This window comes from Pipistrellus hanaki (genome assembly GCF_964339955.1).
Source record: "Pipistrellus hanaki genome assembly, chromosome: 4".
In the NCBI taxonomy this organism is placed as follows: Eukaryota; Metazoa; Chordata; class Mammalia; order Chiroptera; family Vespertilionidae; genus Pipistrellus; species Pipistrellus hanaki.
Genome location: NC_140506.1, coordinates 102,677,860 through 102,694,289, shown reverse-complemented (window position 1 = coordinate 102,694,289; position 16,430 = coordinate 102,677,860). Strand labels below are relative to the sequence as shown.

The 16,430-nt window shown below is 40.9% G+C and overlaps 1 long non-coding RNA gene across 1 annotated transcript in view; it reads right to left on the bottom strand.

Moving 5' to 3' along the window:
- LOC311622069 overlaps nucleotides 1–11,584 on the bottom strand; it is a 96,100-nt gene extending 84,516 nt beyond the window's left edge. Inside the window, exon 1 of the long non-coding RNA XR_014794936.1 lies at nucleotides 11,295–11,584. This is a non-coding gene — a long non-coding RNA (uncharacterized lncRNA). The remainder of the gene's footprint in view (nucleotides 1–11,294) is intronic.
- Nucleotides 11,585–16,430: the final 4,846 nt, after the last annotated feature.

Genomic DNA, 16,430 nt, shown 5'->3' with positions numbered 1-16,430 from the left:
AAAGAAAAGAAGGAACACAGCTGAAAAGAATAAAAATGGTGACTAATAAGTACCTACCGATAATAACTTTAAATGTAAATAGATTAAATGCCTCAATCAAAAGACATAGGGTTACAAATTGGATAAGAAAACAAGACCCATATATCTGTGGTCTATAAGAAACCCACCTCAGAAAAAAAGACGCACACAGACTGAGGGTTAATGGATGGGAAAAGTTATTCCAGGCGACTGAAAATGGAAAAAAAAAATCTGGGGTAGCAATACATATATCTAACTAAATTAGATCTCAAAGTGAAGGACATAACAAATGATAAGGAAGGCCATTTCATAATACTAAAGGGAGCAATCCAACAAGAAGAAATAACTCTAGTAAACATATATGCACCCAATATAGGAGCACCCAAATGCATAAAAAAAAAAAAAAAACTCATGGAGGATATCAAGGGAGAGATTAACAACAATACAATCATAGTAGGAGACTTTAATGCCCCACTATAACTCTTGGGCATATCCTCTAAACAAAAAATCAGCAAAGAAACGTCAATCTTAAATGACTCACTAGACCAGATGGAATTAATTGACATTTTCAGAACATTTCAACCCAATGCAACAGAAAATACATTCTTCTCAAGTGCACATGTACATTTTCAAATATAGACACTATGTTGGGACATAGGCAAAGTCTCTTCAAATTCAAGAAGATAGAAATCATATCAAGCATCTTCTCAGACCACAGTGGCATAAAACTGGAAACCAACTACAATAAAAACAATCCAAAAAAATCAAACACATGGAGACTACGCAGCATGCTATTAAATAATGAATGGATTACCAGAGAGATCAAGGAAGAAATAAAAAACATTATGGCAAAAAATGACAATGAAAACACAACAATCCAAAATCTATGGGACACAGCAAAACAATCTTGAGAGGGAAGTTTCATAGTTATACAAACCTACTGCAAATAAATAAACAAACAAACAAACAATGGTAATAAATCACCTAACCTTACAACTCAAAGAGTTAGAAAAGGAGCAACCAGAAAGGCCCAGTGTAAGCAGAAGGAAGGAAATGATAAAGATCACAATGGAGATAAATGACATAGAGATCAAAGAAACAATACAAAATATCAACAAAATCAAAGCTGGTTCTTTGGAAGGATAAACAAGATTGATGAACCTCTAGCCAGGCTCACCAAGAAGCAAAGAGAGAGGACTCAAATAAACAAAACCAGAAATGAAAGAGGTGAAATAACAACAGACCCACAGAAATACAAAGGATTATTACAAAACACTATGGACCAATTTATTCTAACACACTGGACAACCTGGAGGAAATGAACATATTGCTAGAAAAATATAACCTTCCAAAACTCAATCAGGAAGAATGTAAACAACTCAATAAGCCAATAACTATGGAAGAACTTGAAGTAGTCATAAAAAAACTTCTAGCAAACAAAAACCTGAGGCCAGATACCCTCAAGGAAGAACTAAAACCTATCCTCCTCATACTATTCCAAAATATTCAAGAGCAAGGAACACTTCCAAGCTCATTCTATGAAACAGCATCACCCTAATACCAAAACCAGAGAAAGACAACACAATGAAAAAGAATTGCAGGTCAATATCCCTCATGAACATAGATGCCAAAATCCTCAACAAATTTCTAGCAAATCAGATCCAGCAGTACATCAGAAAGATCATATACCATGACCAAGTAGGAATGCAAGGATGGTACAATAACGCAAGTCAACAAATGTGATACATCACATAAACAAACTGAGAGATAAAAATCACATAGTCATATCAATTGATGCACACAAAAAAAGCATTTGACAAAATCCAAGACCCTTTTTGATCAAAACTCTCAACAAGGTAGGAATAGAAGGATTATACCTCAACATAATAAAAGCTATATATGATAAACCTACAGCTAACATCATATTCAATGAGCAAAAACTAAAATCATTTCCTCTAAGAACAGGAAAAAGACAGGAGATGTCCACTCTCACCACTCCTGTTTGACATAGTACTGGAAGTATTAGCCATTGCAATTAAACAAGAAGAAGAAATAAAAGGCATTCAAATTGGAAGAGAAGAAGTAATGCTGTCCTTATTTTCAGATGACATGATATTGTACATAAAAAAAACCCTGAAAGTCTCCATCAAAAATCCAATAAACTTCATAAATGACTTCAGGAATGTAGCAGGATACAAAATTAATGCCAAGAAATCTATGGCCTTCCTATACACCAATAGTGAAATTACAGAAAAAGAGACTAAAAAAGCAATCCCATTTACCATTGCATCAAAAAAATTAAGATATCTAGGAATAAGCTTAACTAAGGAAGTAAAAGACCTATACGTGGAAAACTACAGGACACTGAAAAAAGAGCTATAAGAAGATGTAAACAGATGAAAGAACATGTTCATGAATTGGTAGAATCAACATCATTAAAATTTCCATACTACCCAAAACAATCTACAGATTCAATGCACTGCCCATTAAAATACCAATGGCATATTTCACAGACCTAGAAAGAATGCTCCAAAAATTTCTCTGGAATAAAAAAAATTACCCCGAATAGCCACAGAAATCCTGAGAAAGAAGATTAAATTAGGTGGGATACCAGATTTCAAGCTGTATTACAAAGCCACTGTTCTCAAAAGAGCCTGGTACTGGTACAAAAATAGACTTATAGATCAATGGAATAGAATCTAGAATCCAGATATCAACCCAAACCACGATGCTCAATTAATATTTGACAAAGGAGACATGAACATACAACGGAGTTAAGATATTTTCTTCAATAAATGGGGTGGGGAAAAATATACAGATACATGCAAAAAAAAAATGAAATTAGATCACCTACTTACACCATACACAAAAATAAACTCAAAATGGATACAGGAATTAAACAAAAGATGGGAAACCATAAAAATACTAGAGGAATCCACAGGCAGTAAAATCTCAGACATATGCTGAAAGAACTTCACTGATACTGCTCCTAGAGCAATGGAACCTAAAGAAAAAATAAACAAATGAGATCTGATGTCAGCAACTTTTCTGCATCAGAGAATAAATGGCTTATGGTCCCTTTAAAATCCAATTCTTTTCTCATAAGTTGACAATCATAGACAATATGCAAACAAATAGGTGTGACTCTATTCCAATAAAATTTGTTGACAATAACCTGCAAATTCCATATAATTGTACTACCCTGTTTCCCCGAAAATAAGACAGTGTCTTATATTAATTTTATCTCCCAAAGTTGTGCTAGGTCTTATTTTCAGGGGATGTCTTATCTTTCCATGCGCTAGGTCTTATTTTCAGAGGATGTCATATTTTCAGGGAAACACAGTAGTTGCCCAGTGCACGAATTCATGTACAGGTGGGGTCCAGCTGGCCCGCCCCAATCGGGGCCAATAAGGGCCAGGCTGCGAGGGGGAAGTGAGGGCCCTGTAGGAGATCAGCCAGCCCCAACCTGGTGTGGGGGCCAACTGGGGATAGGGCCGAATGGAGGGAAGGGATGCAGGAGGTTGGAGGGCTGGCTTTGCCCCCGATTGGGCATCATAGCAACTGGTCATTCCTGTCATTCTGGTCTTTCTAGTCGCTTGGCTTTTATATATCTACTAGTGGCCCAGTGCACAAAATTTGTGTACATTAAAGGGGAATGTATATACATTTTAATTTTTTTATTAAGGTATCACATATTTGTCATCATCCCCCCATTCCCATCCCACACCCCTGCCCACGCATGCTCCACCCCCTTGTTGTCCTTGACCACTGCTTAGGCTCATATGTATGCATACACACAAGTCCTTTGGTTCATCCCTCCCCCTTATTCCCACCCTCCCCTACCTTCCCTCTGAGGTCTGATAGTCTGATCTATGCTTCCTTGACCCTGGGTCTGTTTTTATTCATCAGTTATATTGTTCACCATTTCCCCTAGAATAAACTTACCTAAGGAGTTAAAGGAACTATATGTGGAAAACTACACAACACTGAAAAAAGAGATAGAGGAAGATATAAACAGATGGAAGAACATACCATGTTCATGGATTGGTAGATTCAACATCATCAAAATGTCCATACTACCCAAACCAATCTATAAATTCAATGCACTTCCCATTAAAATACCAACAGCCTATTTCACAGACCTAGAACAAACTTTCCAAAAATGTATCTGGAATTTAAAAAAGAGCCCAAATAGCTACAGCAATCCTGAGAAAGAAGAACAAAGTAAGAAGGGATATCAATACCAGATATCAAGCTATATTACAAAGTCACTGTTCTCAAAACAGCCTGGTATTGGCACAAGAACAGACATATAGATCAATGAATAGAATAAAGAACCCAGAAATTGATCCAAATCACTATGCTCAATTAATATTTGACAAAGGAGACATGAACATACAATGGAGTCAAGACAGTCTCTTCAATAAATGGTGTTGGGAAAATTGGACAGATACGTGCAAAAAAATGAAACTATACCACCAACTTACACCATACACAAAAGTAAACTCAAAATGGATAAAGGTCTTAAACATAAGATGGGAAACTATAAAAATACTAGAGGAATCTATATGCAGAAAAGCCTCTGACATATGCCGAAAGAACATCTTCACTGATACTGATGCTAGGGCAATGGAAGCTAAAGAGAAAATAAACAAATGGGACTACATCAAAGTAAAAAGCTTTTGTACAGCAAAGGAAACCATCAATAAAACATTAAGAAAGCCCACTGCATAGGAGAACATATTTGCAAATTATATCAATGATAAGGGTTTAATCTCCAATATTTACAGGGAACTCATGCAAGCAGCTTTAAAAAAGAAAATAAAAAACTCAATCAAAAAATGGGCAACTGATCTAAATAGACACTTTTTGAAAGAAGACAGAAGGCAGGCCAAGAAACATATGAAAACCTACTCAAAGTCAGTAATCATCAGAGAGATGCAAATCAAAACAATAATGTGGTACCATCTCACACTTGTCAGAATTATCAACAAGTTAACAAATGACAAATGCTGCTGAGGATTCAGAGAAAAAGGAACCCTCGTGCACTGCTGGTGAGAATGCAGACTGGAGCAGCCACTGTGGAGAACAGTATGGAGTTTATTCCAGAAACTAAAAGTGAAACTCCCACTTGACCCAATGATCCCACTTCTAGGAATATATCCCAAGAAACTAGAAACATCAATCATAAAGGATATATGCACTCCTATGTCCATAGCAGCACAATTCATCATAACTAAGATTTGGAAATAGCCTAAGTGCCCACCAGCAGATGAGTGGATTAAAAAACTGTGGTATATCTACAAAATGGAATACTATGCTGCAGTAAAAAAGTAGGAGCTCTTACCATTTGCAACAACATGAATGGAGACGGAGAGCATTATGCTAAGTGAAATAAGCCAGGCAGAGAAAGATAAATATCACATGATCTCACTCATTTGTGGAATATAATGAACAACATAAACTGATGGGGGGGGGGGGGAATAGATCCAGAGACAGAGAAACATCCATCAGAACATCAAACCTCAGGGAAGAAATTGTGAGTTAATCAAAAACCCAAGAATGCCTGAGAACGCCTTCTTAGCCATGCTAGCAATCATCAGACGTACGGTAATATTACCTGGGGCAAATGAGGAAATATTTTGGACTTATGCTCCTGACCCTTCATGACTAAGACCCCTTACATGGGCTGATCCCCCTCCTGATGTAGTCACCAATAACATCAAACACCTTGGTCATACAGGAAGACCTTGGGTGGGACAAGGAAATATAATTACACAAGGGTCTCCATCTAGCTTCCCTTTTGTATGACACAAAACCAAACCATTGCTCCTTTGTATGTAAAATTAAAGAGAGATTTTTGGCTTGTGCAGACACCAAAGGAAAGGACTGTCATTACTTGCTCCTGGGAGAGGTATAGAAAATGTAACAAATACCTTGTCTATAAAAAAAGAAATTGGCAGCCAGTTTAAATTGAAATTGCCATGGCCTAAGCAAAGAATATTCTTACATGATATTATTCTACAATGACATTATAATTTTTTTCTCAGATTTGTGTTACCCCCATTACCTATAATAGTACCTCGCACCCTTTGGGTATCAATAAAAAATCTTTTCTTTGGTACTTGAAGACAAAGGTAACACATCTCTAGATATTTTAGAATTACAATAGCATATTATCCCAAACAAACTTACAAGCTAAATTCTTTGAATATCTGGCAGCAATTTGAAAAGGACATGAATGGATTTAATCCTTTCCACTGTGTAGAGAGACCCTTAGGAAGGCACCTGTGCATTCTATATTAGCCCCTCTTGTCCTTTTGGCCAAGAGGGACCCCCTTCTCACAATCCAGGTGCTCATAGCTGTTGCCTGAGCTTTCTGTTTATGCCGAGTTTGAAACCTCGTGATGGCTGGTATCATGGATCTGTCTGGCCCAGTGGGGTGAGCAGGGCCCTCCCTGGAGAAGAAACCTGGGTTTCACAAGTTATGTGATCAGTGCTGGGGCCCCACCAGCAGGCAAGGCGATCCCAAGGCAGGTGCTGGGCATGGAGGCCATAGGCTACCCAGGAGATAGAACTGAACCTCACATCACCCTGCTTAGCCCAGGAGGATGGCTGGTTAGCCAGAGATGGGTAAGATTCACCAAGGAAGAAACAACCTAAGACAGGCACAGTCGCAGAGGGACCATCAGGAGAGAACTTGGGGAGCAACAAAGGTGGGGCACAGACCCTCAACCTCCCCAACTTTGCAAGGGCTTCAACCCTTACACCTTCTGAGGGAAGTCTCCTGCCCCCACGGCTGCTTACCTTCTCATGTCCAGCTAAAATCATCGTGACCTGGGTAACAGACAGAGACTTGGTTGACAGCAGCTACTCTCTTACTGCAATAAGACTTGTTTGAGTTGTCTTGTACCCATGGTGAGGGGAAGGGGTTTTTGATATCTAAATCCAGCCTACCACCAGGAATGCTTAGGGCCTGATCAAGAAGGCAAATAATCCTTTCCACTAATATTTACATGGTAAATAGTATACAAGTTTTCAGGCTAATTTAAATAGGATAATTGAAATAAGTGAATATTCTAGAAAAATTAATTGTACTGGACAAAACAGTTCCTAAAGTGTTAACTAAAATTTTTATTGGTAGTTCATCTCATGATAAAATTGCATAACATGTAATGAACCTAAAGCAGTGATATTATAGTGCAAAAAATTAAAATTTAAAAGCTATCAAGACTACATTATAAAAATTTCAAAAGCCCCCTAATATTTAAATAAAAAAAGGGGGGATGGTAGAAGAATATCATGTAAGGAAAAATATCCTGTAAGTAAATTACATCTAGAAAATTTTTACTTTAGAAAATTTAGTGTAATGCTAACAGCAAGACACCCATGAAAAACACATACGGTATCAAAACAATACAGAGGGAAATCATTTGGGCAAAAAATGAAACATGATCCTAAGCCAATTTTATAGAAAATATTCCATTACTAACTTTTGGTCGAGAATATGTTTGTATATTTTCATAAAACAACTCTGAGACCATGTGGATTCTGGCAACAGAGAGGAATTGACAGGACTACTCCAGCCATGAATTCAAAAGAGAAGCATTCCAGAGATGGAAGACACTGACATGTCACCTTGTCAAACTAGTGTGTCACTGCAGGTTGCTCAGGACCAAACCAGAGAGGGTCAGACCTACATTACTACCATTTGTCCACCATCCAGAACTGAAATATCATTGCTGACATGTACTCATAAGGAACTGTTTGGCATTGAAATTGGGTCTCAAAAGAACTGTTGGCCCAGAAAAAAACTCACTATAGACAAATTCATTTGCCTTTCAGCATAACCATTATTGCTTGTCTCATTTTCGGTTCTTATAAGTGTATTTCTAGTAAGACATGATCTCACTCATCTAGGGGAAATGATGAACAACATAACTGATGAACAAGAACAGACCCAGGGTCAAGGAAGCATAGATCAGACTGTCGGACCTTAGAGGAAAGGTAGGGGAAGGTGGGAATAAGGGGGAGGGATGAACCAAAGGACTTGGGTGCATGCATACATATGAGCCTAAGCAGTGGTCAAGGACAACAAGGGGGTAGAGCATGCGTGGGCAGGGGTGTGGGATGGGAATGGGGGGATGAGGACAAATATGTGATGCTTTAATCAATAAAGAAATTAAATATATACAATATATATATATATATTTCCTCTAATTAATTCCCCTCTAATGTACACAAATTTTGTGCACTGGGCCACTAGTAGATATATAAAAGCCAAGCGACTAGAAAGACCAGAATTACAAGAATAAGCAGTTGCATGCTCGCTTCGGCAGCACATATACTAAAATTGGAATGATACAGAGAAGATTAGCATGGCCCCTGCACAAGGATGACACTCAAATTCGTGAAGCATTCCATACTAAAAAAAAAAAAAAAAAAAAAAAAAAAAAAAAAAAAAAAAGAATGACCAGTTGCTATGAAGCCCAATTGGGAGCAAGGCCAGCCCTCCAACCTCCTGCAGCCCCTCCCTCCATCCGGCCCTATCCCCAATTGGCCCTCACACCAGGGTGGGGCTGGCTGACCTCCTGCAGGGCCCTCACTTCCCCTTCCCAGCCTGGCCCTTATTGGCCCTGATCGGGGCGGGCCAGCTGGACCCCACCTGTACATGAATTCGTGCACGTGGTAACTAGTACAATTATATGAAATTTGCAGATTATTGTCCACAAATTTTATTTGAATAGAGTCACACCTATTTGTTTGCATATTGTCTATGACAGTCAAACTATGAGAAAAGAATTGGATTTTAAAGAGACTATAAGCTAGCTCAAGAACTTTGCTACTAGAAATAAGTTGGCAACCATTTGGTTTTCAGAAGGCATTTTGGTATTGAATCAGAAGTCTTTGTCCTTACTGTTCAATTTCTAGATATTGATCCTGAGGACTTAAGAGTTCATTAGCTCATTATTCAGTAAAGCATTATTTAGGTAGTAAAAATCCAACAGAGGTCTGTATCATAACAGCCATTGAAAATGTAAATTACGTTAATGTGCATTTAAATAAAGACCTTAAACAAGAAAAAAAAAAAAAAAAAGAGACCATAGGCATTTACTTTATGATGCAGAAAAGGTTGCTGACATCTGATCTCAGATTGTGAATTCCCTTTATAATTTTTACATAGCTCTTTAGAAACATTGGTGAGGTCTGTTTTACTAGAAACAATCATTTTCATGATAGATAACTATGCTTTTGACTTTCATGGATATAGAAACATTCTGGAACATCCTACCTAATAAAGAGTGAATATGCTAATTGACCCTTACACCATTGCAAAGATGGCGGCACCCACAGCCAATAAGGAGGGAATATGCTAATTGACTGCCCTGCCCTAAAAAATGGTGATGTCCACAGCCATATGATGGAGACACATAGTCCCCTCAGCCCCACCTGCCTCTGGAGTCCCCCTGTCTTATCAGCCCCCTAGTCCCACAAGGGCCAGCCTGTGGTATAGGCTAGCCTTGGATGGCAGCTGCCCAGCCACCTAGGGCTGCCCAAAGCTCAGGTAACCAGTGCTGGCAGTGGCAGCAGCAGAGGTGTGATGGGGCGTCGCCTTTCCCTGATTGCTGGGTCGCCTCCCACCCCTGAGGGCTCCTGGACTGTGAGAGGGAGAAGGCTGGGCTGAGGGACCGCCCCCCCCTCTTCCAGTGCATGAATTTTCATGCACTGGGCCTCTAATCTATGCATATGCTTTTATAATTTCATGTGATGGTAGTGTACACTCAAGTGGACCAGTCCATGGCAGCTGCTGCTCTCTGTACAGGCTCATGATGGATCTCAGAAGCAATGGGAGTGTTTGAATGAGTGTCTGGTCCCTGAAGGCCATAATGTTCAGACCATTTATACTCATTGTAAGTTGCCACTAACAACACAAGAATTGTGTTGTGACTTGTCAATGTGTTTCATGATATCATAAAAGACTGATGCTAGTCTTGGTGTCTAAACTGTCATAGTCAACTAGTCCCCAAGACCAAGATTTCTTCTCAGACAGTCTAAAGAACATGGGGTCCCAGTAGCTCAGCTGTGGGCCTTACTCTTGGAGAGTCCCAGAGATGCTCAGGGCCACAACATCCCTGGCCTTTGGCCTCTCTCTTAGAGATTCCTAATGAGGCCTAGTGCCTGGGCAGCCTGCACCCTGGGCATCTATCCTGTAAGTTCAAATGATGCCTTGTAGCCTAATACATCCAAATTATATGAAATTCACACTCTAGTATCCACAACTAAAGATTTATTTGAATGCAGTTTTAATACAGGCCAAACACCATTTATCTACACTCCGGCTGGTCAAGAAACAGCTTGCTGACCTTTGGTCTAGGACAGTGGTCTGCAAATTGCATCTCTCAGCCACATGCGGCTCTTTGGCCCCTTGAGTTTTTACCAAAGGCCAGCTTAGGAGTACCCTAATTAAATTAATAACAGTGTACCTACCTATATATCATAGTTTAAGTTTAAAAATTTTGGCTCTCAAGAGAAATTTCAATCGTTGTACTGTTGATAGTTGGCTCTGTAGACTAATGAATTTGCCAACCACTGGTCTAGGATCTTGAATTTTCTTTATAACCTTTGCATAGCCATTTAAGTACTTTGGAGAAACCAGTTTTTATAAAGATAATTTATTCATACTAAGTAACAATTCCTGATTATAAAAATGTCTGTAATGATGTTTTATAAATCCTTGTGAAGTTGGAGTAACTCAAATGAAAGCAGCCCACTGCAGCTGCTGCTCTCTGTACAAGTCCTTGATGGAATTCAGAGGGAATGGGAGCTGGAATGAGCACAAGCCTATCTGGTGCTCAGAAACTCTAGCCTCACTGTAAGTGGCCCCTGCCAGCACAGAAACAAAGCCTGGGAGAGTGCGAAGATCCCAGCCAGTGGGCAACCAATCACCTGCTGGGCTTTGGAGTGTGGTGCAGGGCCCTAGCTTCCAGCTGAGCCTGCCACTTGGTGTGTCTACCTTCAGAGAGAGATCTCTGCCTCTTGAGAATGAGATATCCAGCCTGTTAACATGCCGAAGCTACAGGGTATTGAGGGACCAGTAAGATGTCTACTCACAAAGGGCTGGTGGTGGCACAGTGCAATCCTGCCAGTATTAGGGAAACTGACACAGTGGAGCTGGTAAAACTGGAGCCACTGATAGAGAAGAACTGCAAATGGGAAATCAATGACCCACGTAAGGAAGAGCAAGCATGCCAAGGAGGAGGAGGTGCGGTCCTCACCCTTCTGCTGCATGCACTCCATGCCCTGGAGAAGATGGAGAAGTTCATGTGTGAGGTCTGGAAGAGAGCTGGTGGGCCATCAGTATGATGTGCTCCCTGACTGGCTGAAGAACTGCGATGCACTGCCTCAGGCCATACGCCACCCATCCCTCTTCAAGGAGCATCTCCCGCATCCATACAGAATGCAGCTGTAACTGGGCTCCCCTGCTTGGGTTTGTGCTGTTTTCTTCCTGGGACTCGACATGCTCACACCAAATATGTATTCCACGGCTCCTGTAGGAGAAAGTGTTTTTTTTGTTGTTGTTTTTTTAAATATATTTTATTGACTTTTTACAAAGAGGAAGAGAGAGATATAGAGAGTTAGAAACACCGATGAGAGAGAATCATTGATCAGCTGCCTCTTGCACACTTCCTACTGGGGATGTGCCTGCAACCAAGGTACATGCCCTTGACTGGAATCGAACCCAGGACCTTTTAGTCCACAAGCTGATGCTCTATCCACTGAGCCAAACCAGTTTTGTCCAGAAGGTGATTTTGGAATGTTCTTGGGGCAGTGCTCTGCCTCAGCTCTGCCTGGCTCTTTCCCACCATCTACTGCCATTCATAGAGAGTTTCTGGGACAGTTTCCATCCTGGATTATTCAAAGATTGCTCTCCTGAGTATGGGAGCTGTGTCCCTAGGCTCTGTCACTCTTTCTATTGCTTCCACAGCCACAGCTCACCTCTTTTCCAACGTCTGTGTCCTGGGCATTTCTGCCATCATCATGGCACAGGGGGACCAGTCAGTCCAAATCACTAGCAGAAAGTGAAGGAGTGTTCCTGGAACTTGGCTTGAGTGGCCTTGTGCCCAACATGCACTTTACTATCACCAGGGCCAAACACCAGGGTGGCTTTCGCTTAGAGATTCTTGCAGTAATTACCGAGAGACACAGGGGCCTCTTAGGGCAGGGCTGACAGGAAGTCAATGCTGTCTGCTCCACCCTGAGATTCTGCCCCATCCAAGCTGAACACAGAGGCTTTTGCAAGTCTTGTCTCATAAGGGTGTCTCCAGCACAGAAGTTCTCCCAGCATAGACACAGCTGATCCTCACAGCCAATTGGCCTGAATTCAATCCCTACCAGTGATCTCAACAACAATCAACACTTAACTAGAACAAGACTATGCACCAAGAGTGTCCACCTCAGGTAACTGGGGATGCTGTGCCACTCGGCCCTATAGGACATCTTGCACAAAGCCACTATCAACTCAGGGAAGCAGCCAATTGCAGAGACAAAGAAACAGATCACAAATGAAAGAAATGGAGGAAAGCAAATGACTGGCTAGAAAGTTCAAAATCATGGTTATAAAGGTTTTTTTCAAAGAATTTTCTAGAAAAGGACAATAAATTTAGTGAAACCCTCAAAGATATGAAAAAGGACTAACTAGAAATTAAGCATATACTGACTGAAATTAAAAAATAATATACAGAGATCTAACAGCACAATAGAGGATCACAGAATCAAGTCAAAGATTTGAAATACAAAGAAGCAAAAAGCACTCAACCAGAAAAGCAAAAAGAATCCAAAAATATGAAGGTAGTATAAGGAGCCTCTAGGACAACTTCAAGCGTACCAACATCCAAATTATGGGGGGTGCCAGAAGAAGAGAAAAAGCAAGGTACTGAAAATCTATTTGAAGAAGTAATGACAGAAAACTTCCCCCACTTGAAAGAAATAGACTTACAAGTCCATGAAGCACACAGCACACCAAACAAAAGGAATCCAAAGAGGACCACACCAAGACACATCATAATTAAAATGCCAAGAGCAAAAGACAAAGAGAGAATCTTACAAGCAGCAAGAGAAAAACAGTTAGTTACCTACAAGGGAGCACCCATACCATTGTCAGCTGATTTCTCAACAGAAACTATGCAGGCCAGATGGGAGTGGCAAGAAATATTCAAAGTGATGAATAGCAACAACCTACAACCAAGATTACTCTACCCAGCAAAGTTATCATTCAGAATTGAAGGTCAGATAAAGAGCTTCACAGATCAGAAAAAGCTAAATGAGTACATCACCACCAAACCAGTATTATATGAAATGCTAAAAGGTGTTCTTTAAGAAGAGGAGGAAGAAGAAAAAGGTAAAGATAAAAATTATGAACAACAAATACATATCTATCAACAAGTGAATCTAAAAGTCAAGTGAATTAAAAATCTGAGGAACAGAATAAACTGGTGAATATAATAGAATCCAGGGCATAGAATTGGAGGGGATTGATAATCCTCAGGGAAAGGGGTGTCTGTGTGGGGGGTATGGGAAAAGACTGGACAAAAATCATATACCTATGGATGAGGACAGTGGGGGGAGAGGGAGGTAAGGGCAGAGAGTGGAGTTCCCCAGGTGGAGGGGAGCTATGGAGGGAGGAGAAACAATTATAATAATCTGAACAATAAAGATTTATTTTTTTTAAATAAAAATAAATAAAAAAGAAAATAATAATAATAAAAACTCACCTTCAATTCTAAATGATATCTTTGCTGGATAGAGTAATCTTGGTTAAACATCCTTGCTATTCATCATTTTAAGTATTTCTTGTCATTCCCTTCTGGCCTGCAAAGTTTTTCTGAAGCAAGTCCTGCTGCATAGGGGTGTCACTTGCACAGCAGCTCTCCCACTGAAGGCACAGCTGGTCCTCACAGCCAATTGGCCTGGAGGTCAACTCCTCCCAGTGACACAAACAGAAACCAAGGCTCAACTACAAGATTGTGCGCAAAGCCCACGCAGAGGTGCACCTAGAGTGTCCAGCTCAGGTGACTGGGGAGGCTGAGCCACTGGGCCCTGCAGAACGCCTACTACACAAGGCCACTCTGACAATTCCAGCTCTACCCAATACACAGAGACATTCATAATCTCTTAAAATAAGCCAAGATAATTTCAAAAAGGATTTTTTATTTTAAGAAAAAAAGAGGCAAAATTAAAAATCGCATTCAGCATTTACTTTGCAGAACCCATTATAGAGGTAATGAAACTGCCAAGATTAAGAATGGCCCTTCAAGCTTTTTCCTGAAAGACCAGACTCAGCGTCTCAGTCTCAGGCTGCACTAGTTTTGAACGTGTCTGTGAGCATCTGTATTTTATTGCCACAGATGCTGTGTATCTGTGAGCATGGTGTGAGTATGGTTGATTTTTGCTTTACAACATCTTGGCTCAGGGGAGGTTTTCTGGGAATGTTCTACTTTCAGCCAGCGTCGAAAGCTAAGTACATACATGAGGAGAGAGAGAGACTTATGAAATCGATAGTTATATTCTTAGAAATATAGTTTCTTAAATCTGAAATTGTCTTAATCTGTTAGTTGTAATTCATCCAATATAAAACACATTTTATGCTTTGTGCATGAACTTTGGTGGCACAGAAATGGCAAGAATGTGTGTTGATGGTACTTGAAACTGATAATAGGGCCACAGTTTTTCTCTTTGTTTTTTGCAACTTGAAATGCTTACCATTGACTGGATAGTGGGGACAGGTCATTTAAAAATCAATCTTGTATCCAAAGACTGAGAATAATGATGCTGAGATCTGAGATTCTGGATTTGAAACATTAGCTTAGATATGCAGCATTTATGCCCTCAGGGTGCACTACGAAGTCCCGCTGGAAGTTCTGGGCACTATGTCACAGTGGTGCTGGCGTGACATGTGTCTCATCCCTGGTCCTAGCTGCCAGTCTCTGTGCTGAGTGTGTAGCAGAAGTGTGACAAATCCTGGGATGGGGAGCCTTTCCTCTTGTTGTGGAGGTCTGAACCTATGGCCCATTGAATAAGCTCTCCCTTCTAATGGCTCTGTTTCCACAGAAGGGCCTTCTCCATAGAGGGCAGGGGAGCCTCCTGCCGTAGAGAAGCTTCCCTCCCTATAGAAGATCTCCCCTTAGAGAGGAGGGTAGAGGGAGCTCCCAGCAAGGAGAGCTCATCCCTAGTAAATGAGGCCACTCCACTTCTTGAATAAAGGAGCTTCTTTCTAGAAAGGAGGCTCTAGGGCAAGCATGTCAAAATTCACAGCCCAAGGGCTGCATGCAGCACATAACGAATATTTTCACAGCCCAGCCAATATAACGGTATGTAAGAAATGTTTTAATAAAAATTTTGTAACTTAATTTTTATAATATCCTGTTATACATAATTATTAATAACGAACTACAACATTCGCTAATGACTGATTACACAATCACGTTGCATTCATTTCCCTTATGCACTTTACTCGCAGGCACACCATTTCCCTCCACTAATACCAGCAGGGAATATTTCAGCAGCCGATGGTCACATCATTAGTCTTGGACTGACCTGTTCAGTGTACGTAACAGGAAATATTTCGCTTTCGGAGAACAAGAAAAATAGGTTTATTTGTGTTACATTTATGAATTTGTGTAGTTATTCAATGTCTGGTAAGTTGATGTTCAAGAAAAAAAACGTTAATTTTTATTAAAATGTCCCATTATTTTATGTTAACAAGGACTCATTTATTTCAGTCCTTTGTATATAGCATGTCTCTATCCCGGAATAAACCTATGTTTCTATGAAAATGGAAGCTTTTGGTTTTTTTTGCAGCCCACGTAACTTACACTTTGTTTATCTGGCCCCTGTTAACCTTGGAGTCTGACATGCTTGGTGTAGGGAGAAACCTACTCTTTGGAGAGGTGGACTCCCTTGGCCCTTCCAGGGAGTGAGCCCAGGCTAAGGGGGTCTTTCTTTTCTTTTTTTCTAGTGGGAGCACTTCTCCAGAAGGCCAGCGCCTTCTTTGGGGGGCTCCCTAGCCCTCACTAAGAAGCGAACCCTCTCTGGGGAGGAAATCCACTCTACAGAGGGAGACCCTCCCCTTTGCTTTGGGGGAGCCCCCCTCCCTAAGGAGGGGCCCATTTCAAGGCTGGAGGCTTTCCTCGCTCAGAGTTATCGCCCTCTGGGGAAGGAGCCTCTTCCCACACCCCTGGAGCCAGGGGGCCGGCGCTTGCACTTCCCAGCCTCTGGGTCAGGAGGCCAGAGACCAGCGCCCGCCGCGAGGCGGGAGGCCTTTTCCACCCTCCCCGCCTGGCACCCAGAGGTCGCAGCCCGAGAGGAGAGCGCGGCCCAGAGTAACCGGTGGGGGCTTGACGCCAGGGACAGTG